We start from the raw sequence: 21,343 nt of genomic DNA on the forward strand, positions 1-21,343 counted from the left end.
TGTGGTCACAAAAGATGCTTGATGTGATTTTGATTTTCTTAAATATACTGAGGCTTGATTTGTGACCCAAGACGTGATCTATCCTGGATAATGTTCCATGTGCACTTGAGAAGAAAGTGTAATCTGCTGTTTCTGGATGGAATGTCCTATAAATATCAATTAAATCTATCTGGTCTGTTGTGTCATTTAAAGCTTGTATTTCCTTATTAATTTTCTGTTTGGATGATCTGTCCATTGGTCTAAGTGAGGTGTTAAAGTCCCCCACTATTATTGTGTTACTGTTGATTTCCTCCTCTTTTATAGCTGTTAGCAGTTGCCATATGTATAGAGGTACTCCTATGTTGGGTGCATATATATTTATAATTGTTATATCTTCTTGGATTGATCCCCTGATCATTATGTAGTGTCCCTTGTCTCTTGTAGCATTCTTTATTTTAAAGTCTATTTTTCTGATATGAGTTCTGCTACTCCAGCTTTCTTTTGATTTCCATTTAAATGGAATATCTTTTTCCATCCCCTTCCTTTCAGTCTGTATGTGTCCCTAGGTCTGAAATGGGTCTCTTGTAGACAGCATATATATGGGTCTTGTTTTTGTATCTATTCAGCTTGCCTGTGTCTTTTGGTTGGAGCATTTAATCCATTCATATTTAAGGTAATTATCGATATGTATGTTCCTATTACCGTTTTCTTAATTGTTATGGGTTTGTTTTTGTAGGTCCTTTTCTTTCCTTGTGTTTCCCACTTAGAGACGTTCCTTTAGCATATGTTGTAAAGCTGGTTTGGTGGTGCTGAATTCTCTTACCTTTTGCTTGTCTGTAAAGCTTTTGATTTCTCCGTTGAATCTGAATGAGTTCCTTACCAGATAGAGTAATCTTGGTTGTAGGTTCTTCCCTTTCATCACTTTAAATATATCATGCCACTCCCTTCTGGCTTTTAGAGTTTCTTCTGAGACATCAGCTGTTAACCTTATGGGAGTTCTCTTGTATGTTATTTGTCGTTTTTCCCTTGTTGCTTTCAATAATTTTTCTTTGTCTTTAATTTTTGTCAATTTGATTACTATGTGTCTCAGTGTGTTTTGCCATGGTTTTATCCTGCCTGGGACCCTCTGTGCTTCTTCGACTTGGGTGGCTATTTCCTTTCCCATGTTAGGGAAGTTTTCGACTATAATCTCTTCAAATATTTTCTCGGGTCCTTTCTCTCTCTCTTCTCCCTCTGGGACCCCTATAATGCAAATGTTGTTGCATTTTATGTTGTCCCAGAGGTCTCTTAGGCTGTCTTCATTTCTTTTCAGTCTTTTTTCTTTATTCTGTTCTGTCGCAGTGAATTCCACCATTCTGTCTTCCAGGTCACTTATCCATTCTTCTGCCTCAGTTATTCTGCTATTGATTCCTTCTAGTGTATTTTTCATTTCAGTTATTATTTTGTTCATCTCTGTTTGTTCTTTAATTCTTCTAGGTGTTTGTTCTCTAATTCTTCTAGGTCTTTGTTAAACATTTGTTACATCTACTCTATCTTTGCCTCCATCCTTTTTCCTAGGTCCTGGATCATCTTCACTATCATAATTCTGAATTCTTTTTTTGGACGGTTGCCTATCTCCACTTCATTTAGTTGTTTTTCTGGGGTTTTATCTTGTTCCTTCATCTGGTACATAGCCCTCTGCCTTCTCATCTTGTCTATCTTTCTGTGAATGTGGTTTTTGTTTGACAGGCTGCAGGATTGTAGTTTTCTTGCTTCTGCTCTCTGCCCTCTGGTGGATGAAGCTATCTAAGAGGCTTGTGCAAGTTTCCTGATAATCTTTATTTTTCAAATAACATTTTTTTCTTTTATTATATACTCTTTGTAAACGTCATTCTGATGGTTGTATGCTATTCCATTCAACATTCATTCAGTAGCTTTACATTGATTGTCTCTTATGCTGTCAAGTGGTATTCAGAAAGCACTGAGGGCCTAACGTTGCTAACATTGCCTTGAAGTAAAAAAGAACCTTATTTCACGCAGTTTGACTACGTGTTAGTTTTCTATTGCTCTGTAACAAATTACTACAAACCTGATAACCTAAACTAATACACACTTACTCTCTTACAGTTCTAGAGGTCAGAAATCCAAACTTAGTGTCTTTGCGCTAAAGTCAAGGTGTTGGCAGAACTGGTTCCTTCTGTAGGCTTCAGGAAGAATAATTTCCTTGCCATTTTCAATTGTTAGAGGCTGCATGCGTGTCGTGGCTCCTGGCCCCTTCTTCTCATCATTCCAACCTCTGCTTCTATCATCAGATCTTCTACTAATTCTGACCCCTGCCTCCTTCTTATAAGGCCCATTGTGATCCAGGATCTCCCCATGTCATGGTCCTTAATTTAATCACATCTACAAAGTCTTTCACCTATATGGTGGTTGACAGGTTTTTGCAATTAGGACATGGACATCTTTGGGAGGCCATTATTCTGCCTACCACAGGCTGAATCAAATGTGAGATGCATCACACACTCCCCATTAAACTGTGACATGCCCTTGACCTTAAGACACATCCCAATTTCCATGATATTAAAATGTGACCCAGTGTGTATCTTTGTGTATTTCACCACAAAATCCAGACTGCATTAAACACTTGTAGGAAGTAGTTTCTGTGCTGTGCTAGACAGAGTGCATACTGTGATGAATTTTAATGACTTGGCCCTCCAGTGGATAGACCGCAGTTCATGCAGCCAGTCTTGTATTGTGGAGTATTGGGGTTCTTACCATTTTTTGCTGTTACAATTGGCCCCATTATGAACATAGTAATGGTAACAGCGAACATTTATTAAATTCACTGGGAGAAGTGATTTACACTTATTACCTCCTTTAATCCTCACAAAGACCCTATGAGGTACTAAAATTATCTCCATGTCATAGATGAGGAAGATGAGGCACAGAATTTAAGCAGCTTGCTCAGTATCATGCATCTAGTCAGTGGTGGAGTAAGGATATCCAGCCCAGGCTCTCCAGAGACCATACACTTAACCTCTAGGCCATGCTGCCTCTCTGTGTGTGAAGGGGTCTTGCTTCATGCACTGCATGTTGCAGTGTAGGAGGATGTGTAGCTAAGGGCATACATATGTCCTTAGAACAGATTCCCCAAAGTAGAATCAAATGAAAGAAATAAATAGTTTAAAAGCACTTAACAAATATTGCCAAAATCATTGCCCAAAGATGTACACCAATTTATGTAGCTGTCATTGCTATTGTCTTTTTTTAGCGAAGATAATAATGACAGTACCTATTATCTGTTTTGTTCTTGCAGAAAATATACACCAGTTATTATATGTTTCGTGGACACAAACACTCTTCCTCGTACATTACCTGGGCTTTAGCTTTTAAACTTCTTGTTTATAGAAAGAGAATAGGATAAAATGGGGATTAAATTCTAGAAATTCATTGTTATATGGAATGCCAAGTGAATGTGACTCAAGGCAATAAAATGATTAAAATCAAGAGAAAAGTAGATGAAAATCAGGAGGCCTTGATGATAAAGCAAACCTGTCACTCCATATATTGTATAATTAAACAATAATTGAGTTGACTGTTTACACCTCATGTCTTCATACAGAGGACCTGGGCCAAGAGTTCCATTCTCCTGAGACAGTCTTTACTCATCTGGCAGAATGGTCTATTTTTCAAAAACTCATCTTCTGTATTCCTCCATCACCCTCTTCAGGTCTTAAACTGAGCATTTTCTTTCTTTTGACTTTTTACTATATGGATTTCATTTTGTGTTTACCTGTCTGGCTTCTCTCAGTAATTTTCAAAAAGACGCTTGATTTTGACCAAAACCCATCTCGTTATACTTGAATGAATAACATGCTTAAAAATCTTTTTTAAAATCAGGTTCACTGTCTTGAAATAAAATAGCAGAGAACAAATATTCAAATAAGCATGTTTTTCTTAATTTTTAATAGATTTTGATGAAACTACTATCTCTTTGGAAGAATTAAATGTGCCTTTGGTTCTACATCAAATTTAATGTTTGCTGAACACTCCTAAGCATAGATTCTGTGATTTATAATAAATTTTTATTGCATGAATATGGGCTACAGACATAAATGTTTGCATTGTTGAATACTATCACTATTTAAGATTTTTAAATAAGATACAGAAAATGTAATCTAATCGAAGGCCAAGAAAGTAATAGTATAAAGTGGTAACCATATTAAAAAAAAAAATCCCATGAAAGGATTCTATGTAGAACATAAACAAAGTAATTTCAATTAACAATCTTAATAAAAGAATTCATGATGAACACTGTGCTTAATTTTCTTTAGTATTCTAAACAATGGCTGATATTTAGACATTTATGTGCAGATGTGACTGTTCTATATTAATAAAAATGAAGAGAAACAGTAAAACTGTGATGATAAAGATGATCAATACCTTGGCAAAATAGATTCTATGAGTAAAATATTAGCTTTTTTGATAATAGAAAAGCAAAAACTAAGAATACCCTATCCTGCTGCTGATGCTGTAGGGCACTACTGAAAATGTCCTCAGAGAGAAAGAAATCAGTAGAAAGGACTCATTTAAAGATGGTAGAGAATTATAGGAACAAGGCCCTTCATGTTTCAGGAGAGCACTAAGACAATGCAATGGTAATGGAGTTTGTCTCTGAGTAGGTTATAATTTTTACTCTGAGGATTGGAGAAAGGACAGGGACAGAGCTGTGCTGTCAGTGTGGCAACCACTAGCCCTGTGTTGCTGTTGAGCACTTGGAATGTGGCTAGTCTGGAATAAGGTGCATGTAAAATACACACCAGTTTTTGAAGTTTGAGTACACAAATAGAATGTATGATAACATTAATAATTTTATATTAATTACATGTTGAAATGAAAATATCTTGGGTATAATGGCTTAAATAAAATATATTATTAATTTCACTTACTTTCACTTTTTAATGTGGCTACCAGACACTTCCAAAATTATGTTGATGGCTCACACTCTATTTCTACTGGACAATGCTGGTTTATAGAGAAAACCTTGCAGAGAAGAGGGGGTTAAACAGAAAATCTGATTCGCTCCATATTTTTTAAAAGTAGAAAACCAGGTGATTTTCAGCACAAGGGAGAAGTTAGATGCTTGAGGAGAGAGATGGCTGACAAAGCTATCTGATATGTTGACCATTCATTCATTCATCTATTTGAATTTGTTGAGCCCCTATTATGTGCCAGGTACCCAAGACACAGAGATAAACAAAATGGACAAGAAACCATCCTTGCTGTCATGCAGCTTCCATACTAGTGAGGAGACAGAGAAGATAGATATATTTTAAGCTAGGTATGGATTTCAAGTTGAATGTTTAGTTATAAAAGAGACAGTCCTCATAAAATGCTTAGAGAAAATGTTAACCTTTTTTGAGCAGTAAGATATTATTAGTCAGATAATGAAGGATATAAGAGTTTATGATGATCTTTGTTCCTGAACTTCAAATTTGGTAATAATCAGTTCTGGGTAGATATTTATAATACACACACATGCATAAGTAAATAAGACTGCTCTCCAAAACAGTTAATTTTCCTGAAGGACAAAACAGTCTCACCATTCTTAAATTGTGAATACTAATTTGAACTTGAAGTCACACGATGGTTTTCACAGTAAAACCTGGACGTAAATGTCTAAATACAGGCTTCCTTGGTGGCGCAGTTGTTGGGAGTCCGCCTGCCGATGCGGGGGACGCGGGTTCGTGCCCCGGTTCGGGAAGATCCCACATGCCGCGGAGCGGCTGGGCCCGTGAGCCATGGCCCCTGAGCCTGCGCGTCCGGAGCCTGTGTTCCGCGGCGGGAGAGGCCGCAGTGGTGAGAGGCCCGCGTACCACAAAAACAAACAAACAAACAAAAAAAAAGTCTAAATACCAGTCACTGTTCATATCATGCCTTAAAATTCTTATTATTTGTAGGGGACCAAAATATCTACCTTTAGTGGAAGTTCCCAGTATTTTTTATCCTCAAACTCATAGGATGTTGAAACAAAAAGAAACATCAGCATGCATGCAACCCAGGGATTTTGTAACTTTTTCAAAATAAAGTGTATGAATTCCCTCCAGTATCTACCTTACCTACATCTCCTTGCGGGTTTATGTTTTGTCTTAAAAACTTGTGGGAATTTTGCATTATACTCTATAATATAGACACATTTGTTTAATGTAAGTTTTTAAAAAATGATTCTGCCCCCCACCCTTCAACCAAAGATAACATTTCAAAAGATGAGTCTTCTTTCTTCTGCAACTTTGAGCATCCCTGGCACCCCGTTGCACAGCCCTAGGTACTATAAAATCCAGAAAAATCCAAACCAGCAGAGCCCTCTCTTCCTGGAACCTAAGTGGGAAGTGTCCTTTCTCCCTCTTTGTTGGAGGCAAGTCCAATGTAGAGACAGAAACCCAGGATGGTGAAACAGTTCTCCTGGGGCATGTCACAGCTGGTTTCAGAGCCAGTACTTGAACTCAGGACTCTTCCTGGCCTGTAGGCTGCGCTACCACAGCAGAGGCATAACCACAGACTTCTGAGCAATTTGTCACTCAAGGGATTCCTCACCCCAAGAAGTATTTGGGAATAACAAGGACCCATGGAGAATATGATTAAAGGAAGACGGACAGCTGTGGCCCTCAACTTTTCCTGGCAGTCAGTAGTGGTGCCAGGAAAGAAGCCAGAGGATAGGAGCCAGGCAAGGACTCAGAGGCTGGTGCTGGGGAGGAAAAGTGTTTGCTCAAAGTCTGGCGTCTGGCTTTGCAGCTGCCTAATGAGCAGCACTTGGGAGGCAGGAAGACATGGCCCATTGGCGGCCTGCGCCATAGACAGAGAATTCGTTTCAGAGACCAAAGGATCCTTTTATCTTGAAGTCACAGGTTTTTTTAATAACTGAGTTTTCCCTTAAGGCATTCCTTAGTCTTATTTCAGTCTTAAAGAAAACTCAAGGAAAAAATGATTCATTGAAACAAAATATTTATTTCTATTTCTTAGAGGAAGCAAAAGCTGGCATTCACTTTTGGTGAACTGCTGTGAAGAAGGAAAGTTTAGGCAAAACCTAGCTGAAATGGTTTGACACCCTCGTTAAAGAAGCTGTTTTATTAGATGGAAGGTTTCCAGAAATCTAGCAATATATAGGGGAAAAAAAGGTGAAAATGGTTTGCATATTTTTAAAGACACTCTTTGTGTATCTGTCCTAAGATGCTAGAATCTTATTCATGTGCATCGTTGAATGTTTTTGAGACATCAGTTCAAGTTTATGGTGATTCCCTTATTTACACAGTTACCAAAATAAGGTTTCTTTTATAGGTATTGTCTTTAAGTTACTCTTCTGCATACCACGTTTTAAGTTAAATTCCTAAAACTAAAATATTTTCTTCCCTTCATCAGGGAGAATTATTAAAAATAGTGAATAAACTATTTACTATTTCACTGAGCTCTCTGCTCTAATTGCTACTTAATTACCATTCCTTAACTTATTATTTTTCATAGTGCATAAAGCCATGAAATAAATTTTATATATATTCCTATTATATTTGTATCATGCATATTTATATATGTGTGTTTTATGTATATATGTGTATAATATGTATATTTTATACATGTATATAAAATCTCCACAGGGAAGCCCTTAAGAGATGAAAGAATCAAATGAATAAATAGATAAAAACCCGCAGAGCTACAGTCCACTTGGGCGTCTGTAAACCTGAATTATGTCATTTTAAGTATATGATGTAAGTTTTAGGTATTCCAATCTTTTCTTTCTGTAGTCTCTTTAAAAAGAAGACTGCTCTACTTATATTACCAACGGTTGAGTAATTTCTTCCTTGTGATTTTGGTAACTTTTTTGTTAAAATAAATACTCAAGTCTGTCTGTTTGTGGAGACAGATAATAGAAACTTTAATTTTAGCAATAATTATTGCATTGCAATAATAATAAATTTATTCAATTATAGATTATTTTTCCACCAATTCCACATAGTATAGTTTTTTCTGACAGAAATACAAAACAACTAAACTAAATAATTTGATTATCATGACATGCTTTGGTTTATAAATAAATACTAGAATTATTTGTGATTGTAAGAAAATTGAAATTTTAAAATTTGAGTTTAGAAGATTCAAAATTCAGAATCTAGAGAACAGAAATATAAAGAAATGTATTTTAAATGATAGAAGTAATCATACTCTTTGTAATTCCATTAGAAATGATTAGGCAAAAGTACTTTTAATTTGCAAGTGGATTAAGATTATTTTGCTCTATTTTCTTGAGGTGATGCTGTCATGAAAACTGTCTTAATATAATATAAACAAACTAATTTTCAATTCAAAATTAAAACAACTTTTCTTACATCATATAGTAAGGGAATATAGAGTCAGAATTATTCTGTTTCTACTTTCAGCTAATTACAATATTTACATTTTAATGAGAAAGCCATTCATCTGTTCAAAAAAACATTTTTGTGAACACTGACTCTGGGACCAGTGTTATCCTTGGCAAAATCTTTAAAAGGAGAAATGATATTTATTCTGTTAAAAGGAGAAAACTTTTTTTTCTATAAAAAGGAAATAGATTTATGATAATTATTCTAAATCTCAGTGCAATGTAAAGTTCTAGGATTATAGTAAGGGATAATCTTCTTTTAATTGTATATCAGGGTCTTTTTGTTTTCTGTCTGAATTTATGTCACATATCTTAGTTTTTCAAGTTTTCCTTGCCATTGACCTTGAAATATCTGTGATTCAGTATCTGGTAATTGGGCTTGCATCTTGAATATGTACAAGTTTAATGTGGAGAAAATTTGATGTGGTGTGAGGATAAAAAACATTGAATTTTAGTGAAAAGCAATCTCAAAATTTGTAATTTATAATATATGGCTCTCAATTTTAAAATGTGTCATATGTTTCATGAAGAGTAGGAAAGCATCTCATCAAAAGTGATAAGTGTACCCCTACAGTGGAGGAACGTACCCAACCTTAAATGTGTTTAGAGGAGAATGATTATTACGGGCTTCTGACTCATGCCTGGAATATGAATGAAAGGAGAAGTTCTAGCTGAGAAAAGTCTAGGAGGAGGAGCATGGTAGCTCCCACCACGGTTGATAGGCTATCCCATGAACAAGGTGTCTAACTTCTTCTGGATGGATCTCAAGGGCGGTTATGAGGGTCTCTGGGGAGAAGCTATGAAGATAGGAATATGAGCTAAATATAGACTTTCTAATAATCAGTGGTACCCAGAGATGGTACTCAGAGGCTCTGGGGTGATGAGCTTTTCATCACCAGAGGTCCTTAAGCATTCAAGGAGGCCCCTTATTCAGGACTTCATAGAGTGTGTTTAAGCATTATATATGTGTATGCACTCGAGTGAATTTAAGGTTTGTTCTATCCCTGTAAATCTTGAATATTCTGGTGCCCCCTCCACCCACAAAGTCGTGTATGTTTCAGAAAAATACAAAAATGGCAAAGTAAACTAGAAAGCATGATTATGTGTTTGCTCACACAGTCTCCCAGTTTTTGAAGACACCTTAATTTTTCATAACCCAAAGTGAAAAAGTGAAACTCATGCCCACACAACAAGACTACAAGGAAGACTATAGTTCTCCTATCCAGAGAATATAGTTAGTTGTGAGGTAACACTCTGAGCGGGAGGGGACCCACCAACTCTTCACCTTTTAAGGAAGTTGGTAGATTTCATGTTCATGTTGCTGCAGGACAGGCAAGGCTCCAGTTTGTCTTTAGTTAAAGGACTTCATAAAAACAAAGGAATTTATCAGGAAAGTAACAAGTGGTACAAAGTGCCTTAAATAAATCTTTCCCGGTAAGCATTACTTGAAATAGAATAAAGTAACATAGAGCCAGAGATACAAAGTGCTGTTTTGCTTTCTCCCATGGTTCTCTCAGCAAATGAATTTCTTAAGTTTTAGGAAGAGGTGAGGTTGACAAGTAAGTATGTATGATTTTTTTAAATAGGTAGGAGAAGCAAAGCATACTTGGCACTTTGCACTTAGAAATAAACTCGTTTGTGGTTTTCTTTCTATCTCCATCTTTTTGTCCCTTTCTCTTAAGATTTAAACTATTCTGAGAGCTTTTGGTATAACATGTAAGCTCCAGCCACTTAAAATCACTTCTGCTACTCTGTTTCCTTCCCTCACACTGCAAAGAAGCCTTAGGGAATTTTTTAATATTCTCATTCAAAAATTGTTTCTGAAATTTAAGTTGGCATTTTTCCCATTCCTATTTTATTTCAATCTGTGATCATTAACATCTTCATATTATAATCACTGCTAATGGGCAAAGTACCTTTTTATTCTCACCCTTCTCTTAACTATAGAAAACACAGATTTCATTCACTTTGAAACTCCCATGTGCAGTAAATGATGCAGCTGAGTCACAGTCCAGGCAGGTGCAAATCTGTTTCCCTGACGTAGAACAGAGTGTAGGTCCCCAATCTCGATCAGGAGGAGGTAAGAGGAGAGCGCAGCTACTTAGTTATCTTCCCTCCATGAATCTCCACTTAAGACAATATATCATTATCCCTTATTGACCTCCAAGTAGTAAAGAGACAGATAAAAGTCTGCCTTGCCTTCTTGCCTTTATGAGCCTAATATATATGAATATATATACATATTCAGTCATTCATTTACCTCAGCACATAGTAGGACAATTGCCTGTCTTATTTATTTGTCAATGAAAAGTAGGTATAAGACTAAAGTATTCTCAGTGATATTTTCATTCAAATCAATTTTGTGAAAGACTTTATAGTAATAAATGATGTGATTTAACAGTAAATGAGAAAAAAAGTCCTTTAAATATCAAAAGATAGTACTAATGGAAGTTTCTAGGAAGTTGCTAGTGGTGGTAGCAGCATAAATGTCTTGCTTCCAAAATATCCAGATAAAAACAGACAGAACAACTGGATATAAAAGTCAAAACCTTGTGGGCAGCATTTGCAACAAAAGCAGCTGACAGCTTATGTCCAAAGTGTAAATATGAACCCTCAAATACAGCAGATAATAACAAGCCACCGATATCCACAAGACCTGAATGTTGTCCATATCTGTGTGCGAGAAAGCAAAGGGTAGCAACAAGGTGTCCAACAGGCATGAAAACAGGAGAACCACAAAATAGCCAATAGGCATTGACTAGAAAATACAGCAGGCTAATGTGAAAACAGCAGCAAGAAATGGGAAGGGCAAGTGCCAACCCCGGTTGCAGGTGAGTGCACAGGCCCTATGTATAAATTCCTGAAGGAGCTAGAGTGGTTCGGTTTGAAGAATTCTCAAAATTGACCTGCCAGGGCCATCTTCCATGACAGTGCCCACGCTAGGACAAAACCCTGGGAGTGGATTCAGAATTGAGTAGGATAGAGACAGCAGAAATTTTAAAAGCAGGGGTCAGGGGAGGTTCTTTTAAAGTTATACAGGGAAACAGAGTCAGGAAATATCAGAGAGCAAGCCATCATATGTTTTTAATACAATTGAAGAACAACAGAAGAGAGAACTCTGAAACTATTGATGTTACTTCAGCCAGTCCTCTTTCTGAAAGTTCAGAGAAACCAAATGTGAATAAAAATAAGCAGAAGAAAAATATGGAGGTGAAATCCCTACTATTACTACAGTTTAAAGAGAATAAAAAGCAGAATTATGGGATTGGCCAAAAAGTTCGTCCAGTTTTTTCCATAAGATGTTGGAAAAACCCCAGTGAACTTTTTGGCCAACCCAATATATCCCTACAGTCAGTGAAAGCATATCAGAAAGACATGCGTTTAAAAATCTACTGAAAACTCTAAAGTACTATTTCAAAACTAGCTAAAAAGCATTAAGAAAATGATGTATAACATTAAAGAACAACTCAAATTGGCATTATATAAACTAAAAAATGTGGTGAACATCCTTAAGAATTAGAAATGAAAGAAAAAATCAGAAATAAAAGAAAAAAATCATTTTGGAAATGAGGAAAAAATGAGAATAAGAGAAGAGCAAATAAACACAATTTTTGTGACCTAGGAGAAATAAAAGGTTAAAAGAAAGAAAAGTTTAAAATTGAAAAGAACTAAAGAAGGAGATAAAAAATATTTGAGAGATAATGACAAATATTGAAGATTTACAAAGACCCAACATGTGGATAATAGGAATCCCTAAAGAGGAAAACCAAAGCAATAAATAAGTAAACACAAAATGTAAAAATTATATAAACTATGATTTTTTTTTACAAAGTTCCTGCAACTTACAAAAAAAAATCTAAATATTGAAAGAAGACAGTGTGTACCTGAGATTATTGACCCAAAGCAAAACCAATTGGTTAACATTAAAATTTATGTTACTAAAATCACAGGATGATTTTTTTAAAGAAAGAAAGAAAATCCTTTGTGCACTTAGACAAATGGAACACCTGACTTTTAAGGGAATATGAATTAGATAATCATCAACTTTTTGACAGCAATTTTTTAAGCCATAGGAAAATGGGGTAACAATATTAAAGGAAAGGAAATGTAAGCCAAGGTTTTATATCCAGCAAAACTAATTTTCAAGTGTAAAGGGCACAGTAAACTATTATTAACAAACAAGAGTCTGGCAATGTTGTTTTCATGAGCTTTTCCAGAGAAATCTATTAGAGAAGAGCTTCAAATAAACAAAGTGACAAAAGAGATATCAAACAAGAACTTGTGAACTCAGTTGGCACCACTCAGAAACTTCTGTACGCTTTCCCCATATGACTGTCCTTTGTACATTTGAAGGTGGCTATTGCTGGAATATGTATCTCATGTTTCAGCTTCCTTTACCTGACAACAAACATTTTGGAATTGTTTAGAAAATGTTCACAATATTTTTTCTATATGTTACTCCATTTATATTTTTAAATGCAATTGCTAATTTAACAACTAATATTATATGTCAAGTATACTTTAATTTAAAAAGCAAATGCAGCTGCTAATTTATACATGCATGTTTTAATTTATATAATAATTATACATTATGTATATTCATGATAATGTGCATAATTTACATATGCACATTCTAATCTCCCATTCACTGAGTGTTAAAATAATAATGTTACAAGTAGTAATATATCATTTATTATTGCTTTTGATCTGGCATATACTGTATTAAGTGTTTTATATTTGTAAATCTCTGGGCCACATATAAGCCACTAAAAAGAGGTAAATTCGAATAACACAGATGGCTAACTGTTCAGCATAATTTGTGTTCCCAGTTCCATAGTAGAGATTTGTGACTGGTGAGTAATTATGCAACTTAAGATTACATTTCCCAGGTTCTCTTGCATCTGAATGTGGCCATATGACTACTGATCACTAACAGTAAGTGATGTGTGCCACTTTTAAGTCAAGGCTTTCAGAATTGGATGTGTCTTTTACACACCTTACGTCCTCTTCCATCAACTGGATACACAGTCCAAGAGACTGGAGAAGCCAAGTTGAAAAAAGCCTGATCCATGCATGGAAGGAAGTTGCCTGCCTATAGGAACACTTGTCTTGGACTATTATGTGAACAAGAAATAAACTTCAATTTATTAAGCCATTGAAAAACTTAAAAGAAGGATTATTAATAGAGAAAATAGTTACCATCTAGTGGATGGAAAGCCACTTAATAAATTCATTAAGATAATGAAATATCAGGGAAAATCATTGGGCTGGGTATGTTTTGACAGACAACATAATTGCATTAGAATTTGTTTAGAAAGAGAAGTATATAAAAAAAGAACCAGATGGACTAAAAACCACTGACGATGTTGAACTAATTCAAGTCGAAAGAAAACCAAGGCGATAAATATATTGATAGTGACAAATCCAAATGTAAAAGAAATGAAATTATTGGAGAAAAAAACTATAATAACATAAAGTTATACAAGACATATATTGTCTATAAAAATTACAGGAGTACAGAAGAGGAAGAGTAAAATATATTTAAAAAAACTAAACAATTACGTTTTTGAACTTAAATTTTTATTTACCAACTGTAAAATCTATTTAGCGGAATATATTTGGTGTAATTGGAAAAGCTGAGTATATATCTATTTTTTTAATGAAATGATTTATGATATTTCAGTGGGACAAATAAGTAACCAGAGGTTATGAGACTTGAAATAATTTTCTATTAACTCTGGTTAGCAGGTGGAACTGACTGATCAGTTCTTTCAAGGGACTGTCTTTGAAACAAAATCAGAAAGACTTCCCTCATTGTATTATTTTAGTTTACTTCTGAGTGAACTTTAATAACCATATAGTAGCTCCAGGGGACAGCACATCTGTCTCATTCATTGTTTTTATCCCCAGGACAAGCATAATACTTATAAATATTTGCTGAATAAATAGTCTTATCTAAAATAATCCAGGTAGAACTTCAATAAACAGAATCATGAAATGATAGAAAGTTGAAGACAGCAGGAAAGTTAAGGAAAAAATCAAATGCAGTGGTTCACCAACTTTTGCATTACATGTCTCACCTAAAGAGAAATTAGACTTCATTTCCCTGAATAAACATTTGTATACTTGGAAATATAAATAACTCTTGAATTTGCAGCACTGATGTTTTAAGATGATGTAGTAAGATATTTTTAATGTAAATCTTACTGGTATATTTTAGTTGAGTCATTCACCGTGTGTTTTAAATGCATACAACTAATGTGTGGATAACCTCCCATGAGATGGGAAGTGATTTGCCTGAGGCCTTAGTACGTGACAGTAACAGAGGCAGGAACCAGTTAAATGCAGTAGAAAGAGTGCAGTGCAAAGAGGACAGACCTTGCATAAATTCTAGCTTTTAATTTATTAACTTTGTGACTTTTGGTCAATTCCTTAACCTCTCGTGTAATCCAACCAGGAATTAAAACCAAATTTGCTGACTCCCAACTGCCTTCATCAGCACAGTGTAAAAAGAAAAAAAAAAAGTGTATTTTTTTAAAAGATGGTCATTAGTCTTAGCCAAAAATTACATAAATACCAAAATTTATTAGAGGTATTCATCTTTTTCCCATTCCTCCCTTGTATTTATTGGAGAGGTTCATTTATTTCCCATACCTACCCTCCTTTCTTATGCGAATGTTGGTGAGTTACCCAAATGATAAAAAGGAAGGGAAAAAGTGATTTAGAGTGATCTAAATAATTCACAAACCATTTTCTCAACCCCTGGATATAATACCATTGATTGTGCAATAAAAAGAGTCATTTTTATAGGTTCTAGTTGGTCTATCTCAGACATCTTGATTTTTTTATTTCTTTCTTTCATTTTCAAAATGCTGTGAACGTTGCAGTTACTTCCAGGACTGTAACCTGGCTCACATAGTATCATTCCAATGGTTATCATTACTTCTTTATCACAGGATGCATGTCTTGCACTTTCAGCTAAGCTTTTGTGGAAATTACAGGAATCTTTGTAAAGGATAGTAATGAACATCATTGGAGGCTCTAAGTAAGGAACGATTAAACACTGATATTAGTCAGTTATAACATTGTATGAAAACAGTTATGAGTGCGTCTGTAATATCCCTTCAATTGATCTAGTACAGCAGATATTCCTTAACATTTATTTTTCTGCCATACTAATGCTATATTGTTCCCCTTTTGATTTTTTTATTGAAGTATAGTTGATACACAGCATCATATTAATTTCAGTGGTACAACACAGTGATTCAATTTTTTATGGGTAGGATCATCATTATTTTTTATTTCAATTTCTCAATTGACTTGAAAAGAGATAGTGTGTATCCAAAATTCCAAAATAAATAGATCCAGTTTCTCAAATTTAAAAGAGATATACCATTATGCATATCTATTTTTCTATGGTACCTTAAATAGGTAAAAAGTTTGCTCTCTGCCTTTTAAAATGTTTCTAAACCTTTTAATTTTATTTAAACATATACAAATTAAACACGTCCTGAAATACCAGTCGAATATTACAGATCTATTTTTGTCCTGGCTTGATTGATAAACATTACACTAAATCGTCCCATGAATAGTGTCCAGCCTTGGATTTGATGGCATAAAGCATTCAATTGGGTTGTTTCCTAATCTTGTGATTAAATGTAGATTAAAGCATGCAATCCCTTTAGGGCAGGAAATAACTCATGACCTGCCATTCCTAAGGTCACGGCTGATTAGAGTTTAACTTGCCACTTTTCTTTCACCTCACTGAGAAGCACAGTGATGCTCCAGATACAAGTTACTTTATGACAACAGCCTCTTCGGGACCACAGCCAGTCCTGTTGTTGTACAGATCAACACTAACTCACATTCGACTTTTATGAGAACATTTATGAGCAGGGCAGCATTATCTTGTCTTTTAACCAAGTCACTGGGCGCCAGTGACCTGGCCTGTTTTCACACCCAACTGCGAATTACTTTTCCACCCCGTAAATTGCCTGTCTAATAGCAAATTATTACTCTATCTTAGTAGACGACAGCCACCCATGGCAGTGTGGTTCAAAAAATCAAAAGATACTGCCAAATGCATTATCAACATAATATTATAAGCTAATACCAAAGAAGCCTGGAATCTTCTCAGCTCATATCATGGAAAATCAGTCAAAACTGAAACTCCCATTTGTGAAATGCAATCTGGTAGATGTTCTTAATATCGCAGAGTTGCAACTAGGGGAAACATATAACCCAGTCTATGTCTGTTGTCTGATGTAAGTCGTTACTAGTTCTCCCATTCGCTCTCAGAGTGTCCTAATTTGGACGATGTCATATGGTCACCCTGTGTATAATATTTGCCAGCTTATTATGTAGGTGGAATCATAGAACATAAAAACTTTAAAGACCAAATAGCCACATAGGAATTTAGTAATAATACAAGGAACATCAACGGTATGTTCCATGCTGAATAGTTCAGGCAAGCACTGCAAAATTCTTAGGAAAGAGAGGGAGATGAATCAGGGGGAATTTCATTAAAGAGGCAGCATTTGAGCAGAGTCTCAAAAGAGTGCCAGGCTGTGCCTGGGCAAAGAGGAAGGGGAGACGCCATTCACATGGATGAGGGGTATGTTATGACTTTACAAAAGCATTAAATCAAGAAGGGGCAAGACGGATTGATTTATTCAACTGTATATTGGTATCTACAGACAAGTACTGGGAGTAGCTTTAATGTGGATGGAGGTTACATGTGACAGGCTTTGAAGAACTAACTACAAAATCTGGGCTTCCTTCTATGGGCAGTGAGCATCAGTGATGTAATAAAGGAGTAGAAGTTGAAAACGGTGCTGGGGAAGGGGGCTGGAGACAGCTGGAGAAGAGAGAAAAGACCTGCAGAGGAGAGCTAGAAGGCTGTCTCGGTAGTTCATGTGTGAGATGAGAGCTGCGAGCTGAATTAGGGTATTAATAGAAGGAATGGAATGGGGCTACTTCAAGAGCCATGTGAAGGCAGAAGATAGAACTTAGCCATTTTCATTTGCTTAAAGCTTTGTGTCTGAAAGTGCTTTCAATTAATTACCTTTGATTCTCAATGAGGTCCGTAAATGTAGGCATTTGTTATATCCCTGTTTTACAGAGAAAGTAACTGAAGAGTCCAAGAAATTAAGCAATTCCAAAACTCCTATAGCTAATTTATGGTAAAGGTGGGGAGAGTATCCTGATTCTTTGAATCGAATGTGTGGGGTGAAGAGAAAGAAGTAAGGATAATTCCAAAGTACGAAAGCTGAGACACGGGGAAGTTAAATTTTCTAGCCACAGAATTAGAAACATCAGAGGACAAAGTTAGTTTAGGAAAGAAAGTGATGGGGGTGGATTTTAAGCATGTTTGGTTTGAGCTGATGGTCAAATCACAATTGGGCCTCCAAAAAATTAACTGAAGGGCTTCCCTGGTGGCGCAGCAGTTGAGAGTCCGCCTGCCGATGCAGGGGACACGGGTTCGTGCCTCGGTCCGGGAGGATCCCACGTGCCGCGGAGCGGCTGAGCCCGTGAGCCATGGCCGCTGAGCCTGCGCGTCCGGAGCCTGTGCTCCACAACGGGAGAGGTCGCGACGGTGAGAGGCCCGCGTACCACCAAAAAAAAAAAGCAACTGAAGATAAGGAATGGATTAAGATAAAGCAGTCGAGTGAGAAAATGTGCAAGTTACAATAGTGAGAATTGAACCCCAAGAGAATAAAGAATGCTACGGGGAAGAGAGATCAGAGAGCTCGTGGCTCCCTTAGGACATGTTAAAATTTAGCATTCATAAACCGGGGAAGGAGACAAGTGTAAAAGGTAAAAGAAAAAAAAAAGAAAGGCATAAGAAAAGAAAAAAACCCAAGATGCAAGAAAATATACCGTCAAGGGAAAGTATCAAAAATGAAGAGTAGGCAGCAGTATAAAGGGCTCTAGAGACACCAAAGAATTAGAAGAGAAAAAAGGTACTAACTTGACAAAGAGATTATTTGTCACCCGTGAGGACACAGTTTCAAGGTAAGGGGCAGACATCAGATTTAAGGGGGTAAAATTGGTGGTGCAATGTGAAGGCAGTGGATTCAGTCAGACATTCAAGAGAGATTTAGTAATGAGGCTACAAAAAAACATCAAGTAAAGGTGGTTTTTTGGTTTTCTGATGTTGAGTATAGGCATAAGGTAAAGAAAAACACGGATTTTTTTTTAAGATGCTTGGGAAGGAGGGAAGGATGAAGTAGAGACAGGATTGAGTAGGAAATGCAATTAACTATGCAAGGAGGAAGACTATCTTTTTATTTCAGGTAAGAAGAAAGGATGAGTAGATATGAAGGCTTTAGTGAAGAGAGAGGGGAAAGGGTTAGCACCTTAATGGCTTCATCTTCTCAGTAAAAATGGGTGATGAAATACGAGATTGAGAGAGGACAGCACGGATTGGGATTGGATGGAGTCTGGGTGTGTCATGAGGATTTAACAAGAGAAGAGTGAATGACTCAATGAGTTCCCAATTGAAAGAGTGGGATTCTGATCTCAGGTGGCCTCGGCCCGCAGCTGCTTGAAGCAGGGTTTCAGTTCCTGGCCAGTGATTGAGGTCGGGTCGCGGCAGTGAGATACCGAATCCTAGCCACTAGACTAGTGGTCAGTGACAAGGCCCTGGCCCTTTGGCTTTGCAGAAAAGAATTCCCACAAGGACGGAAAGCAGTGAAACAAAGTGTTTATTAGGAGGAAAAGAGTACATGTGGATAGACATATGGCAGGGACTCAGAGAGTCGTGCTCTCGTGGTAGTTTGAATCACTTATATGGGGCATTTCTTCCAGGTTTCCTTTGGCCAATCACTTTGCTTTGCCTGGTTCTGAGTCCGTATTTGGTACATCTCAGGATTCTCCCATGTGTGCACGTGCATCTCTTAGCCAAGATGGATTCCAGCAAAGAGGCCTATGGATAAATTGACATTACGCCCCTTTTGACCTCCAAGGAGGTTTCTAGTTGGGAAGGTCTCCTTGACTTCCAGAATGAGAAATACGTGATCTCTTGTCTTTTATCTGGGCGGGGCTCAGCCTCTCCAATTTTCCTGCTATTATTGAGTTTCTGTCCAAAGGGGACGAGCTCCATTTGCTCAGCCTGGGGCCCATCTATCTCCTGCCTCAATTCTTTGGGGCTGGGTTAACACGAATATGTAACTTTTTTCTACAGTAGTTGTGACAGCTTAGGGTCTGGAATAGGAAAATGTAGGAGATGAGGATTTAAGGTAAGGATGAGGGAACTTAATTTAAAGGAATTAGAGGTAGTGCAGTGCCATGAGATGGCCAGGCCTTGGAGGTGGGTGTTTTGAGATAAGATAGAATGAGCAGTATAGAAGAGATAAAAGTGGATATTTTCAAAACGACTGAGGAGGAATCCTGAAGAAGAGAATGTTGAAGTTATCAAAGTTGCTGGAGGGGATAAAGTAGAGGAGAAAAACAAAGCGCAAAAAACCAGTGGCAAGCAGCCTGCAGTCTGCGCTGAGGGTTTCATTCTGTCCACTATCTTCATGTTCAATCTTCTCATGAAACCATCTCTGATGACTCAAATCCAAAAGAAGAGCTCTTTCCTCCAAACTCATAAAATTTACTTTTAAATACTTTCAGCACATACTTGACCTTACACTGAGTAATCAAATCCCTTGTCTGCATTTTTAGCTTCAAGCGTATTCAAGCTTTTGTATGCAAATACCTTATTTTCCCTTAATATACTTTAAATGCCTTAAGTTTAGTGTTGTGTTTTACATATAGGTGCTTAAATAGAAATTTTATTGGCTGACTGAATGCAGTTATATCCACATGAATGCGCTAATAGTCACTATTAACCAGTCATTCTTATTTGGGGCAACAAAATGCCCAATAATGGGTTGAAGTCCAAAGAGGAAAAAAGTCTGGGTGTGCTGAGTCTGTCACGGGGCATAAACGGTAGAAGATCTGTGCAAGTCTATACGAACACGCGTGAATCTCCTTGTGCATCACACTTTGCTAGACATGGTAGATCAATGCGGAACCAAGGGCAGGGCTTTGAGAGCAATCTGCCCCAGGTACAGGTCATGAGGGGGCGCATTGTCTATAGAGAATGGTATAATTACAATAGAACTAACTTAAAAAGGTGAGATTTTTATTATCACTGTGTACCTGAAATTCCAAATTGTGTTAAAAACTTTTGCTGATCTAAGGTCTAAAGAGTTGATTCAGGGCTTCCCTGGTGGCGCAGGGGTTAAGAGTCCGCCCACTGATGCAGGGGACACGGGTTCGTGCCCCGGTCCGGGAAGATCCCACATGCCACGGAGCGGCTAGGCCCGTGAGCCACGGCCGCTGAGCCTGCGCACCCGGAGCCTGTGCTCCGCCACGGGAGAGGCCACAGCAGTGAGAGGCCCGTGTACCACAAAAAAAAAAAAAAAAGTGGTCTTAAAGAGTTGATTCAGTCACTATTGAGCTTTACTAACATAGCATATATGTAAACTTCAACTGAGCAGTTTTCTTACTTTTCCTTTGATGAATATTGTCTTCTACATGAAACTTAATTCAGAGAGCTCCCAACTACACGCTTGGCGCCTCACAGCCGACTCAGCTGCATGCATTCATTTAGAGAATAAATGAATTCTTTTGAATCATGACTCCATCTGGAGTTCCTTGTACGTGTTCAGGATCAATGGGTCTCCAACCCACAGAGTACTACACGCATCTGTGTTAAAACAGTAGATTCAAAAGAAAGAACGATGGCACTATGGTTGTAAAGACAGAGAAAAAGAACTTGGGTTACTTCAATTCTATTATTGCAAAGTGCAAATCATTCTCTGAATCTGGTCCTCACTCATTCGGCAATATTCCCTCATCTGTCTTTTCCCCCTTTTTTCAAAAACACATTGTCATTTGCATCTCCCCTTTTTGTACAGTAATATTTGTTTTGTTTTTTATTTGTAATGTCTTTTGCTGGTGTGATTATGTCTATGAAGTTCA

General features: G+C 36.9%; 1 protein-coding gene across 2 annotated transcripts in view; it reads left to right on the forward strand.

Annotated features, from left to right (window-relative positions):
• PLXDC2 (plexin domain containing 2) overlaps positions 1 to 21,343 on the forward strand; it is a 405,580-nt gene that overhangs the window by 376,018 nt on the left and 8,219 nt on the right. The window lies entirely within an intron of this gene.

This window comes from Phocoena phocoena, chromosome 2 (genome assembly GCF_963924675.1).
Source record: "Phocoena phocoena chromosome 2, mPhoPho1.1, whole genome shotgun sequence".
In the NCBI taxonomy this organism is placed as follows: domain Eukaryota; kingdom Metazoa; phylum Chordata; class Mammalia; order Artiodactyla; family Phocoenidae; genus Phocoena; species Phocoena phocoena.